This window comes from Crocodylus siamensis, chromosome 3, assembly GCF_052110815.1.
Source record: "Crocodylus siamensis isolate JL-2025a chromosome 3, ASM5211081v1, whole genome shotgun sequence".
Taxonomy (NCBI): domain Eukaryota; kingdom Metazoa; phylum Chordata; order Crocodylia; family Crocodylidae; genus Crocodylus; species Crocodylus siamensis.
The window spans coordinates 78,491,384-78,504,028 of NC_143397.1; the positions used below are offsets into that span (position 1 = coordinate 78,491,384).

At 38.1% G+C, this 12,645-nt stretch overlaps 1 pseudogene; it reads left to right on the top strand.

Moving 5' to 3' along the window:
• Positions 1-333: 333 nt before the first annotated feature.
• LOC149868432 (uncharacterized) lies at positions 334-945 on the top strand (annotated as a pseudogene).
• Positions 946-12,645: the final 11,700 nt, after the last annotated feature.

Sequence of the window (12,645 nt, forward strand, 5' to 3'; positions counted from 1 at the left end):
TTTTTTAAACTTGTATTATGCTATTGACATGCCTGGGACAATTGCTCTCTCTTCTTCAAATCCTTCCTTAAAATCTACCTCTTCAAGAAATTCCATCCACGTCCTCTTACCTAATTAAAAATCCACACATTTTCCTTCTGCCCTGAAGTTTTACCCTGGGTATTCTTTTGTCAATGTTTCTCTTGTCCTATTTAGAGTATGGACTTCTCAGGGCATGACACATCTTTGACCTCCAGAGAGGTAGATCTCACATTTGAAAGAGCCACCAGGATACCATGTGAAGAATTGCTGCAGTACAGAAGTAAAACCCCCACAAATCGCACACCGCTGATTATGACACATCACCCCTCCCTTGAATCCATAAGGACAATCCTCAAGCAATTGCAACCCGTACTAAAAAGAGACCTTATTTTAAAAGAGATTTTCCCAGAGCCACCCATATTAGCCTTCAGATAAGCACCAAACCTCGCTAACCTCATCACCAGAAGCGAACTTCCTCAGGCCCAGAATACACCAAATGGATCCAAACCATGCCATGACAAGAAATACAAAACCTGTCAACACATCTCCACCACCCCCACATTTACTGCACACCACAACAGAGCCATCAGCATTCACGGATCTTACAGCTGCACCTCCAGAAACGTAATACATCTCATCCAATAGACCAAATGCCCTGATGGAAAATATGTAGGAGAGACCAAACAACAACTGCGCACCAGAATGAACGTACACCGGAAATCTATCATAGACAGGAATACCCAATTACCTGTGGGGGCACGTTTCTCCCAGGAAAACCACACTCTCTCCAATCTCTCAGTTCTAATCCTCGAAGGGAACTTACAAAACACTTCTCAGAGACAAGCCTATGAATTGCACTTCATTAACCTCCTAGATACTAAAAATCATGGACTAAATATAGATCTTGGATTTGACACATTATAACCTGCCTGACATCTGACTCCCCAGGTACCTCTCCACTATTCATTCCCCTTCTCTTCCCCCCAGCCCCCCAGCCTGTCTTTCACCAACTGACTCCTCAATTTACGTCTTCACTGACTGCCTGTTTTGCATGCATACCAGCCTCTGGCTTCTTTACTTTTCATTCCATCCAGGAAGACCACACACCAACTGCAGAGACTTCCTTAGCCTGACAAAGGGTTTTTGAACCCGAAAGCTTGCTTATTTTTTTCCCCCAACTGTTGAAGTTGATCAAATAAAAGATACCAGATTCACTCAAAGAACCTTGTCTGCCTTTAACCATAGGCTGTATTCTCATGACCCAAAGTAGCCTTAGAGTTGGAAAGGGATTTAGGAAGTCTGGTGGAACCAGAAATAGACTCCAGGTCTCCTATGTTCCCTGGTAGTGTTATAAGCACCAGGCAGTTGCTCCTGCAGGCCAGTCCTGTCCTGCATTTTAAATTATCTTTACACTAAATATGTCTTCTGAAATGGGAAACTGTACAAGAACTACAGTCTTCTTTCCATCTGTAATGAGTTGCTTGTAACTTATTTTACACAAGCATATACATAGTTTGTCTTTTAGCATTTGTAATGTCTTTTCTGATGTTTGGGAATTGATTATTAGCCAGCTTATGCTTCCTCTGCAGGGTGGTTGTGATTAGAAAGAAACACCCTTTTCACTCACATGCCATATAAAACCTTTACCTCAGAATTAGCCTTTCAAGATTGCTGTGTGCTAATTTTCTGACGAGAATAGAAGCATGGAGAAGCTGTAAAACGCTAAGCTGTGTCTAATGCATCAAATATTGGCCAATTCCAGAGCATAGTGGAATCATGGAGGAATCATTGTGTCAATTTTACATCCCTATACTAATTTTTAAACAAAAAATATTGTATGATATAGGTGCACAGTAGAAGGTATAGTCTTGCAATTGTTCACAGTGCCAAAATGTATGTTAAAATTTATATTTAAAACCAAAGTACTTTCTCCAATCAAATTTGTAAATAGTTTTTTCAGATCAAATTTAATTAAATTTTGATCATGTGTTATTTTCCCCTCTGCTTCTCTCTCTCCCTCCCTTTCTGTCTCTCCCTCCCTCTTTCTCTCTCTTACTCTCTGTTGCTCTTTCTCGCATTTCAGTGTGCTTTAAAACAGGAATTTGAGTTATTCCTTTCCACTAGATACAATGTTATTTTTTTCAGTGTAGTTCTTCATTCAATATCTTTCACTATGTTGTGTTTGTTTTGTTTTTTCAAATATATTTTAAAAAATTGGTGACATGAAATGGAGTGGTTAGATTCAGTGGGTGCACCTACATGAGATGCTGTGTTGCCACAGCAATGCACTATGGCAATGTAGCACTGACAGGCAAAAACCATGACGCTGCAGCTCATCGCTGTAGTGATGCACTCCCTTTCTGTACTGCATCGCTATAGCTACATAGTGGATAAAAATAACCATGCCCCGCCAGCACAGGACAGTAATGGTTGCTACTATGCCATAATTTAGTACTTCGTTTATGAACAATGACAATTCCTAATAACAATGGCACCATGGGGGCATATGTAGACATGTCCATTGATTTGTACCAATGTTTAAAATATGTTTAAGTAGTGTAAGAGGGTTGTAGCTGTGATGGTTCAGAAATTATATAAGAGACAAGGACTTCTTAGAGTGACATCTTTTACTGGTCCAGCTATGGTTGGGATAACATTAAACAAGCTTCCAAATGCAAGGCATTCTTCATGAAGTCTGGTCAAAACAAGCCAAACACAACATAGTAAAAAATAGTTTCAGGACAGAAGGTGCATCTACATATGTCCCTGATTATACATTTGGTACCACACCATCATTTAGTACTAGTTTTAGCAAGTACTGTATGACAGTACAGTACCCACTGGTACTGTGCAGTTCCAGCAGTGTGTGGGGGTTGTTTTAGATGCTACATCACCGTAGTGAAGTGTTATGGTGATGTAGCTCATTGCTGCAGTGACATAGCATCAGCATCACAGTTTGTGCCTGGCGATGCTAGGGTGATGGAGCGTCTTGCGTAGATGTGCCCAGGGTGAGATAAAGACACACAATCAGCAGAGGAAAAGAAGCTGATTACTGGGAGATCCAGGCCTATCATAAGGGAGGAAAGACATTCTCATGTTTCATGTGTGGAAACATTTCAGAGCGTAGGAAAATTATAATGCACCATAAAATCAATGTGAATGTTTAGTCTTTGTTTCTTAGTGTCAAGACCATTTATGAATTTTTGTTCCCACATTTGCCTTTTGAAGATGTTAAATATATTTGATCAAGTGAACTTTTCAGTATTTCATAACATGTTTAAAATATATTTTCAGCACTGGTTGTGTTACAGATTTTTTGTTTATTATGATGACATGCATTTTTTATTAAACTTGCTGTTTTTGTTTTAATTAGTGTGTGTGTGTGTGTGTGTGTGTATGTGTGTATAAATTTTAATCAGAAAATAAGCATGACATTTAGTAATATTCTGAGGATTGTTTCACAAAAAGCAATGAATTCTTGGTAATTGGTTTCTAAATTTATCTTTTTTTTCCCCCCTTGTAGACACATAAAATCAATTTCAAAGCCAGCCACTGAAAACTTTATGACCGTGAAGCTTGCAAACTGTCTGCAGGTAATAAACGGGTTAAAAAAAGGAATTGGGTAAGAAAATTTCATGATCCACTCAGATGAAATGCGTACAATACCTGCAATCATTTCTTCCTTAAAAATATTTAGTGAAATCACAGTAGAATCCCCAGGTAATTGTATGTGTTACTTTCAAAGTTTCATTTGTGAAATGAATAATTCATTAGTTTAAACAGATCTAAAGCTTTTGAAATCTGTTACACTGAAATGTAGACATTTTTAGGCTGATGCTTCTTTGATCTGCTTAACATCTGAAACAATAAATAAGTACAGGACAGCATCATATCTAGACTGAAGTGTCCATGAAAACTAAACCACCCTTGGCTCAAGAATCTATGACCAGTTATTTTTCTTTTTCTTTCTTTTAATTTTTAAAGGAAGAGGGAGGATTATAATGTTTTAAAGACTCATGGATTACCCTGAAATGCAATCATGTATATTGAGGTCTCTGAGTTTAAAAAGTGCATTAGGTGAATACGGTAGATGTTAATATGAACTGCTTACATAAATGTATTGGTATTTTTTATCTAATGCCAGCCATCAAAATTTCATGAAACCCTTGCTAATACAAGATGTGAATCTATATACTGTAGTCAGAAAGTTGGAAGGAGTCTTCAAGCTGGGAGTATCAGAAGGACCCTCTTCAAGCTGTGTTTTATTGCAATTCAGCTAATATTTTTGTGACTTTGAGTCTGGCAATGGCCACACATTTTTTATGCATTCGGAAGCATATTTTCCAGGCAGCGAAGTTATCTACTGTTCTTTTGTCCTCTCTGTCTGCTCTATGAATATTACCTTTGGCAGCTCCTTCTCTTCTTTCCCACTGCTTGTCTATCTTTCATCCCCTCCTCAGCACCTCATATTTTGACCACTTGTCAAACTCTACCTCTTTACTCATATCCTTTCTGGTATTGCATTGCAGACTATTGAATACATCTGCTTTTTGATAGCTATGTAGATTTCTTCTGTTCTATCCTACAAGCTGAATATTATATTTTATTTTCTTGCCTGAGTGCCTTCAGGGGACAATCCTGTTCTGACTAGTTGATCCTATTCTGAACAGGTGAGATGCACATCTTCTATGCACATACCTCTCCCATTATATTAATAAGATGACCTGAAGATCTAGTAGTCAGCTTCCTTTTGTTACCTCAGAACAAGTGTTGTAGCCTCTCTTATTATTTTAAGTAAAAAAAGGGAGGCTAAGTCTAAGGGTAACAACAGTTACAGAGTCCAAATATCTTGTCATCCTTGAAATTCAGTGATTTATCTCAACTGAATCTAGTCCAAATCATTTTAGTTGGTTTCGTATCAGGTACTGCTATTACTTACCACTACAGTTCATAAAACAGGATGTGATGATGCCTATTGCTGCTATATAAAGGCACTGTCCTGATAAGTGTAACTCGAAGCTGTCCTTTCACTTTATGATTTGCTTTTTGAAAATGTGCCAATTATTTCAAACAATCTAAGTCAAACATTTATAGGATTTATAGGAAAAATTGATAACCAGCAAAGACAAAGCTTAATTTATCATTACAACTTGTTCTTCTACAAAATCAATATTTATTATAGGAACAAAGTAGTTTTGAAAGTATTCTGCTAAGAAACTATTGAAAAAAGTGTAGAGTCTCACAAAAAAGAATGAGACAACAGCAGTTGTTATTGTTTGTACTGTTGTCTTATAATTTCTAAGGAGTTTACTTTTAATCATTATGAACAGGAAATTCAGTTTTCAACTAAGCATAAATAACAAAGACTGCATGACTCAACATAAAGCTAAGACCTAAGAGGATCATAAAATGTGAAAGACCCTATTAAAAATGGCTCATTTATGAAAGGATAAACAAAACATTTGTATTCTATACCAAGTCTGAGCATATTGAATATAGTCCCAATCAGTAGAAAAGCACTTCCTTTTGCATGAAAGTCCTTTAAAAAAACCCTTTAAATCCCTTCAATAATAACTATGGGTGATATTCTATCACAATGTTAAAGATAGACTGTGTCATTTGTTGAAGCACTATTTTTAACTGGATTTGAAATATGTTTAGATGAGATTCCCACGGGTCTTATATTTTGATACAGAGCGGTGTATATTTGCGTAAGTGAAGGTGTACGTTTTCTACCACTGTCAGCAGTCTAGAGAAATGAGTATCTTGGCTTCCTGTTTACAGGCAGTTTTGACAGCTACATGAAATGAACAGAAACAGATTCCCTCTCTGAATCTAAAAATAATTCTCCACTAAATTAGCAAGGGCTTTATCTTGTAACTTAGTGCAGTATAGTACCCTTGTACTAATTTTTATCAGTATTTCTAACTTTGTAATACTGGGGATGACTTAATAAAAACATATTTCAGAAACAAAGGCAGTTGAGGCAGATTGGTTTCATAAAACAAGTGTAGCCTGAAACTGCCCACATGAAACTTAATATAGAAACAAAAGCATATATCACAAGAATAGGAAAAAAATATTTTGACACAGTTGGTTCTGTAGGCACCAATACTGGCAATTCATTGTGTTCATGTCACAACCAAGGAGTATTAAATTGATTCTAACAAAAATGCCTGAACACCCCCCTGCCAAAATAAAAAATACTGGACAAAAAATATTTTGTTTGGAAAGAGTTCATTATGTTTTTATGTATCCCTAAGCTGCATATTTTTGTGAGAAATAGATGATGAAATATTTGAATTCCATAGGCTAGATGGAATCAAACTGTTCTAGGAGGAGCACAGGTAAGGGGATATTGTGCCTTAGGCAAGTACTCAGGCTTCTCCACACACACACCAGAAGAAGGTGGAGATTGGATGGAGACATCTGGGGTCTTTCTCCCTGCTGCAACCCTAGCCAAGCAACAACATACTGCGGATGTCTGCAGGGGACTGGCCTCTCTCCATGTAGCTTCTCCTGCTGGGCTGCACCACAATGGAGCCCAGGTTGGGGGACTGTGGGGAGAGGGGTCTGGGGTCTCTTCCCCCACAACTGCTGCCGGCAGTTGCCGGCTGGCAGTGTGTGTGGGGGGTGGGGGGGATTGGGGAAAATGTCAGTTCTGCCAGGCTCCTGGAAGAGGTGCCAGAGTGCTCCCACTGGTCAGTGCAGGCAGGCTTTAAGCCGCTACCCCCCCCCCCCACACAAATAGTGAACATTTGTTTAGTTTACTTGTGCTTTAACCCATAGTGCTTTAACTAAAGCATGATAGAGAGCTTCCTCCAGGGATTTTTTGAACAGCTGTACCTAGAATTAAATATGATCCTATATTCAAACAATTCCCAAAAATGTCATCTTTCATGCTGATGATATTTTTGAGTCATTCTTGTTTGTCTTAGTTGGTACCACTTATTTTGTCACAGAGCAAAGATCAGGTGTTTGATGTGCCACTGGCTTAAAGAAGGAGGTCAAGTGGAAACCCTAATAACAGCCAGGTCAGCTTAGTTCAACTCCAGACTACAATAAAAGCCTGCAGTACAAACAAAACACGACAAAATTGGCCATATGGATACTATATTTACTCTGGCTCTTGCCTCATAAAGGTGAAGCGTAAGTAAAATTGATGGTGTCTGCCCTCATTCAATCCTCCTGACCTTTCTTGCCATTTTATATTAAAATATCGGTAAAGTAAATTTGTACAGCAAGTACTCTCACCTGGAGACAGTGTTTTTTGTATAAAGACAGGCATCCTCCAGAGAATTATAAATGTTATAGGGCACTAGAACACTCAATAATTCATGCTTATCCAGAAGAAGATGTTCTTTAGCATGAACAATTACAATAAAAAATACATTGCAATTCCTCCCACCTACAAGAGAATGAACAGAACTTTCAGAATTGGGTGTTAAAAAAGATGACTTCTTATAACTCATGTCCACCTCAGTAATTTGGGATCAACTAAAGGTTTCCAAGGCTAAGACAATCTTCAGTCATTAAGATCTTTTTTAGCTGAGATAATTTAGTCAGGGAAGATCCTGGTTTGAACGGGAGGACTGGATTAGGTGACCTTATGAAGTCCTATTTTCTTGTGATCCTAATAAGATTATATTTTGCTTAAAATATCTCACCAAGCTTTCTTCTGCTTTATTGGTATTCTTGAATGTTTCCATGTGTTCCTGGCCTTAGTACATATAGTCTTAGTGAAGGGGAGAGAAAGGGCAAGAATCTTTTTCTCCTGTTTAAATCAGTTGTCAAATCCAACATTTACTGGGCTGGCAATTTAACAAACAACAACAACACAATGTTATTGCTAATAAATAACAATAAAAGGAGACTGGGGAGGAAGAGACAGTAAAGCATCGCTTACAGGCAGGGGTCTCTGTAAATTGCACCAGAAGTGTCCCACTTCTCCCCTGCAGCAATTCCTTAACTTTTTTTTCATTTTGCTGCCTCCCCCAAACCCCCTATTGGCAGAAGGGCCCCACCAGTCAGGCCACTGATCACTGGGGAAGTAAAAACCACAACATATTTAAAACCACAGTTTTTGCTTTCCCAGTAATGAGAAGCAAACATACTGACCAGTGGGGTCCTTCCACCAGTCAGGGGCTGGGGAGCAATCGGTGAAATGAAAAACATTAAAAGAGCCATTGCAGGGGGGCACTTCCAGGAGGATTAACAGAGATCCCTCCTTATGGGTAAATGCAGAGTCAGATAGAAGCCCTATGCACTGTTTCTTTGTAAAGCTATTTTGTACTGGAGTTACCTCTTCTATCTTTTTTGTTTGTTTTTTGACTAAGCTAGTGCTTAGATCCTGCTTCAGTACCTCTCTGTGTGATTGAATTTGTCATTTGTCACTTCCAAAGATACCTGCCTCTACTAGGTCTATAGAGCACGAGATCTGGGACTGCTCCTAAATGAATGTCTTTCATGACAGCAGTTCTTTTCCTTCTTAGCATGTCTATGACAACCAACATAATCCCTGAGGGCTTGAGGTGGGCAGGGGCAGGCCTTGTGAGAGTTAATAGATTTTTAAAAATCTGTTTATAGACCAAATGATGGATCTGTTGATAGTGGAGGTAAAAAAAAAAAACTGAACAAAAAACCTCCAACAACAAAAAAGGATGTTTCAATGATATTAGCTCATCAGGCAACCAAATTCCTGGGGAAAAATAGCAGTACAAAATAGTATGAGGGGAAAATGTTGTTTTTTGTTCTTTTGCCATTACTTAATGAATACTGTTTTTTAAAAATATATTACATATATTTAATAAAAAAACAACCTCTTGAGTATTTCACTTGCAATGGGGTTTTCCGATCATGTATGATAGAAGTATTATTCCAGTGGCTTTTTAAATTTTTTTTAATGAAAAATATGAACAAAACATCTGGTTTATTGAATAACAAGTACAGCAATGCCAGCCACAGTCTGCATTGTTCACAGCTGGTGTCATTATGTAGCATGATTCACTTACTTTCTCTCTTCAGTTTGTTATATGGTATAGTGCTTGAGAAAAATACAGGGATGATTACATCAAAGTAGAAAAGATTCACACTACAAAGCAGATTGCATGTAGCTTATGGCATACCAATGGAAATGCACTGCCAAGACAGTGTCACTTAATTGTCTCAGTATCTCTTACTCTTGGATGAAGCACTATGAGCTACAACTGGAGTTACTTCTTGAAAGCAAAATGTTATTCCAAAAATGAATGACCATTTTAGTGCAACATGAGGATACTTACTGTGGTTTTTCTAGTTGCCTTGTGGTTTTTGGTACACTGTAACACAGCATGGAGCTCTCTGATCCTTTAAGAGAAAAGTAACCCAGCAAGGAGGCACTGCAGGCCAGGCAGGCATGCAGCAGCTGCAGGTAGCCAGGGCAACAGGGCAATTAAGCCAATTAGCAGGCACATGCAGGCAGCCCTGGGAGAATATAAGCCTGAGGCTCAGGTTAGCAAGCTAGTCTCTCCCTGGTGAAGAGCTCCTGGTAGCAGAGCTCTTGAAGGGACTGTGGTGCTGCATGCATACCTGCAGTGATGCTTGGGGAGCTCACTAGGATATAGCCCAGGGCTGGGATGCTATCCTGGCTGAGATGTGAGGGAAAGTTTTCCCTCTTAAAATGGCAGAGGGCTGCTTCCCCTTTTGGTATTTATGTTATAGCCCAGGGACCTATTATTTATGTTGAAGTTACACTGGTGGTTTGGGTTGAGAATGCAGGTGCAATATATTTAGGTCCCATTAGTGTCTGTGGGTTTCAAATTTCAGGTTTTTTGACCAAACAAAGGAAAGAAGTAGCCAAAATCTGATGGACTTTCACATTTTGTTTGCTCTTAAAACATCTTCTTCTTCTTTGTTAAATATTTAACATACAAGCTTGTCTCAGTAGTGAAGGAAAACAAGATAAGGTAGAAAGTCTACCCTGACAAGAATACTCTTGGTGGTGGGTAAAATCTTGTTGCTCTGTTCAGCATTGAGAGTGCTGCCATTAACTTAGGTCACAATGTCTTTTCTATTGGTTTGTTCTGAATAATCATTCAGAATGTAGTATTTTTTTCCTGCTATGAGATGAAACAAAACCAGATCTATAGAATTTTATTTCTGTTATGTTCCATTTGAATCTGCAGTAGTCATTGCTGACTTCCCCTCATCTGAGAGAGAGAAAATCCTTCTGGCAGTTGATGTATGAAATCTTTTTCAATACTATTTGATCATTAGTAATTGTCATGGAGCCACACTTAGGAATGGCTGGGGTAGTCTGATCTGGCTTAGAGTTTTCTGCTTTGGTGAGTTCTTCTAATATATCTTTTGAGGAAATCATAGACAATCGGATAAAAGTGAAACTGGGGTATCTTAAAAATATCAAACTTCTTTCCTGAAGCTTGATGTCAAACCTCCTGGGGGAGACCGAGAGAAGGAGAAATGAACTACAGAGTGTCTGAATACAGGCCAGTTTTCTCTATTTTCCTCCTCCCTGCTATACAAATAGAAACTTGTTCACCTTCTTAACTTAGGAAGCCATGAAGCCAGGGCAGGATCAAAAGAAGCAAGTAGAGCTTACCGATTATTCAAGGATGCCATGCTAGAATTATGAGAGCAGGTTTGTTGAAAATACAGACTCATCCTCCATTATATGAGTCAGAAATACAATCTCACTCATTACAATGAATGTGATACTGAATGTGATACTGAAAGTTTAGTCATTTAGGTTTGTTTTATTTTCCTTTCCTTATCTTGCCTTTAAATGTGTGATTTTGGTAATCCTTGCTCTGATGGCCAGAAAAGAAACTGAGGAATAACATATAGCTTCCATAGCCCATCACTAAAAGAATAATAATTTAGTAATATCACTGCAGACCATGCCTATTTAAGTGGAGGAAAGGGATAGGAGGGAGAAAACTTATAGAAAATGGAGGCACTACTAGCACAATAAGCTAATATATTAAAAAATGAATCTCAGTTTAGCTGGAGTAGATCAATTGCTTTTTGGGTATTCTGAGTCTCACAGAAAATTCATAACAAGAGTTAAGGACTAAAGATACTCCTAATCTCCACTTGCTTATATGCAACCAGCAGCTTGTCATCTTAAAGAAAAAATTATCAATAAACCATGTCAATAGTAGACTCAGTCTTTGTTCTACTAGGCACAATGGATATGGATCCATTTCCCAAGGCAATACCTAAATGAAACTTTCAGCTTTTTAGATCTGGTATGAAAATCTGCTAATTCCTTTTTACCTGAGACTCAGAGCTGAAATTTCTTGTCAAATAAAACAGTTAAATCCTACACTTCAGTTATTCTATTTTTTTCCACAGCAGTGATTCTTTTCTGAAACTCCACTATTGTGTTCTCCTTTGTAATGCCCTTGTAACAAGTGTGTGTGTGGAGGGGGGTGGGGGGGAATAAAGACTACAGTACAGAAAGTAAGAGCAAGCAATTTCCCCTTCTTCTATAATTCTGAATTCTGGATACAGATTGTGTTGTATAGAATCACCCTTTACACAGAATATTTTATGGTTCTAAACTGACCTGAACTAAACAGCCATGGCATATGTGACTCTCCACACATTTAATGTGGTTTAACATTTCACAGATTCACAGAAGTTTAGAGCTGGAAGGGACTTTGTTAGATTATTGGGTCCAGTCCCACTGCTCTGGGCAGGAAAGACTGCTGAGGTCAAATAATACCAGCAAGGCATGTGTCCAGTCTCCTTTTGAAGATCTCCAGGGTAGGTGTCCATGCCACCCTTGCTAGGAGTCTATTCTGTTTCTAGAAATAATGAGTCATGGTACAAAAAGTAGGCTGAGAGAGGCAGGGATTCCATCTTACTGACTGACTCCTGAAGATTTTGGCAAATTACTTCCATGCTATCTCTCAATTTTCCATTCTGTAGCATAAGGGAAAAACCTCCCTGCCTTGCAAGGATGTTGTGAAAATTGATTATTTAATGTCTGTAATATACTATATAAGTGTTAAATACAATTACTGCTAAACCACATTGTTTACTTCTATTTGCATAGTATCTTGTATTGACTGTAATCAGTTGTGAAGTGTCTCATGCCTTTGTATGAACAATGGAAGACATCAGTAAATTATATTGTATTATAAACTAATACAGCACCTTTTCCCCTGACAACCAGATCCTAGCTCTTTCTTCAGTGTGGTACAATACAAATAGCATTATATGTCTCAGTTTGAGAAGATGGCATAACAGTCTTATCATCTCAAATTAGAATCACCTAATAGAAGCAGAGCTGGAAGAACATTAATACTTGAAAGCAGTTACTCTCAGCATCATCTAATTTTGGCGACTTCACAGTTGTATTGGACTCACCTGCTGCAGCTGACAAGTCTCTTTTTAAAAAACTTCCTTCCTGGATTCTTCTTCATGACACTGAAAAATGAGTTAGATAGTTGCATGTGATTTGGTAAAAGTAGTATGCATAGTATATGTGAAATACTTTGTTAGCCTACCTTGAAAAAATGAAAATGAATTCACTAAGTTAACCCACACTTGTGTGTAGAGTTTATTGTAGTAATAACCATGAAAAACTAAAAGAGTATGATATTTCTTCAGTTGATTTAA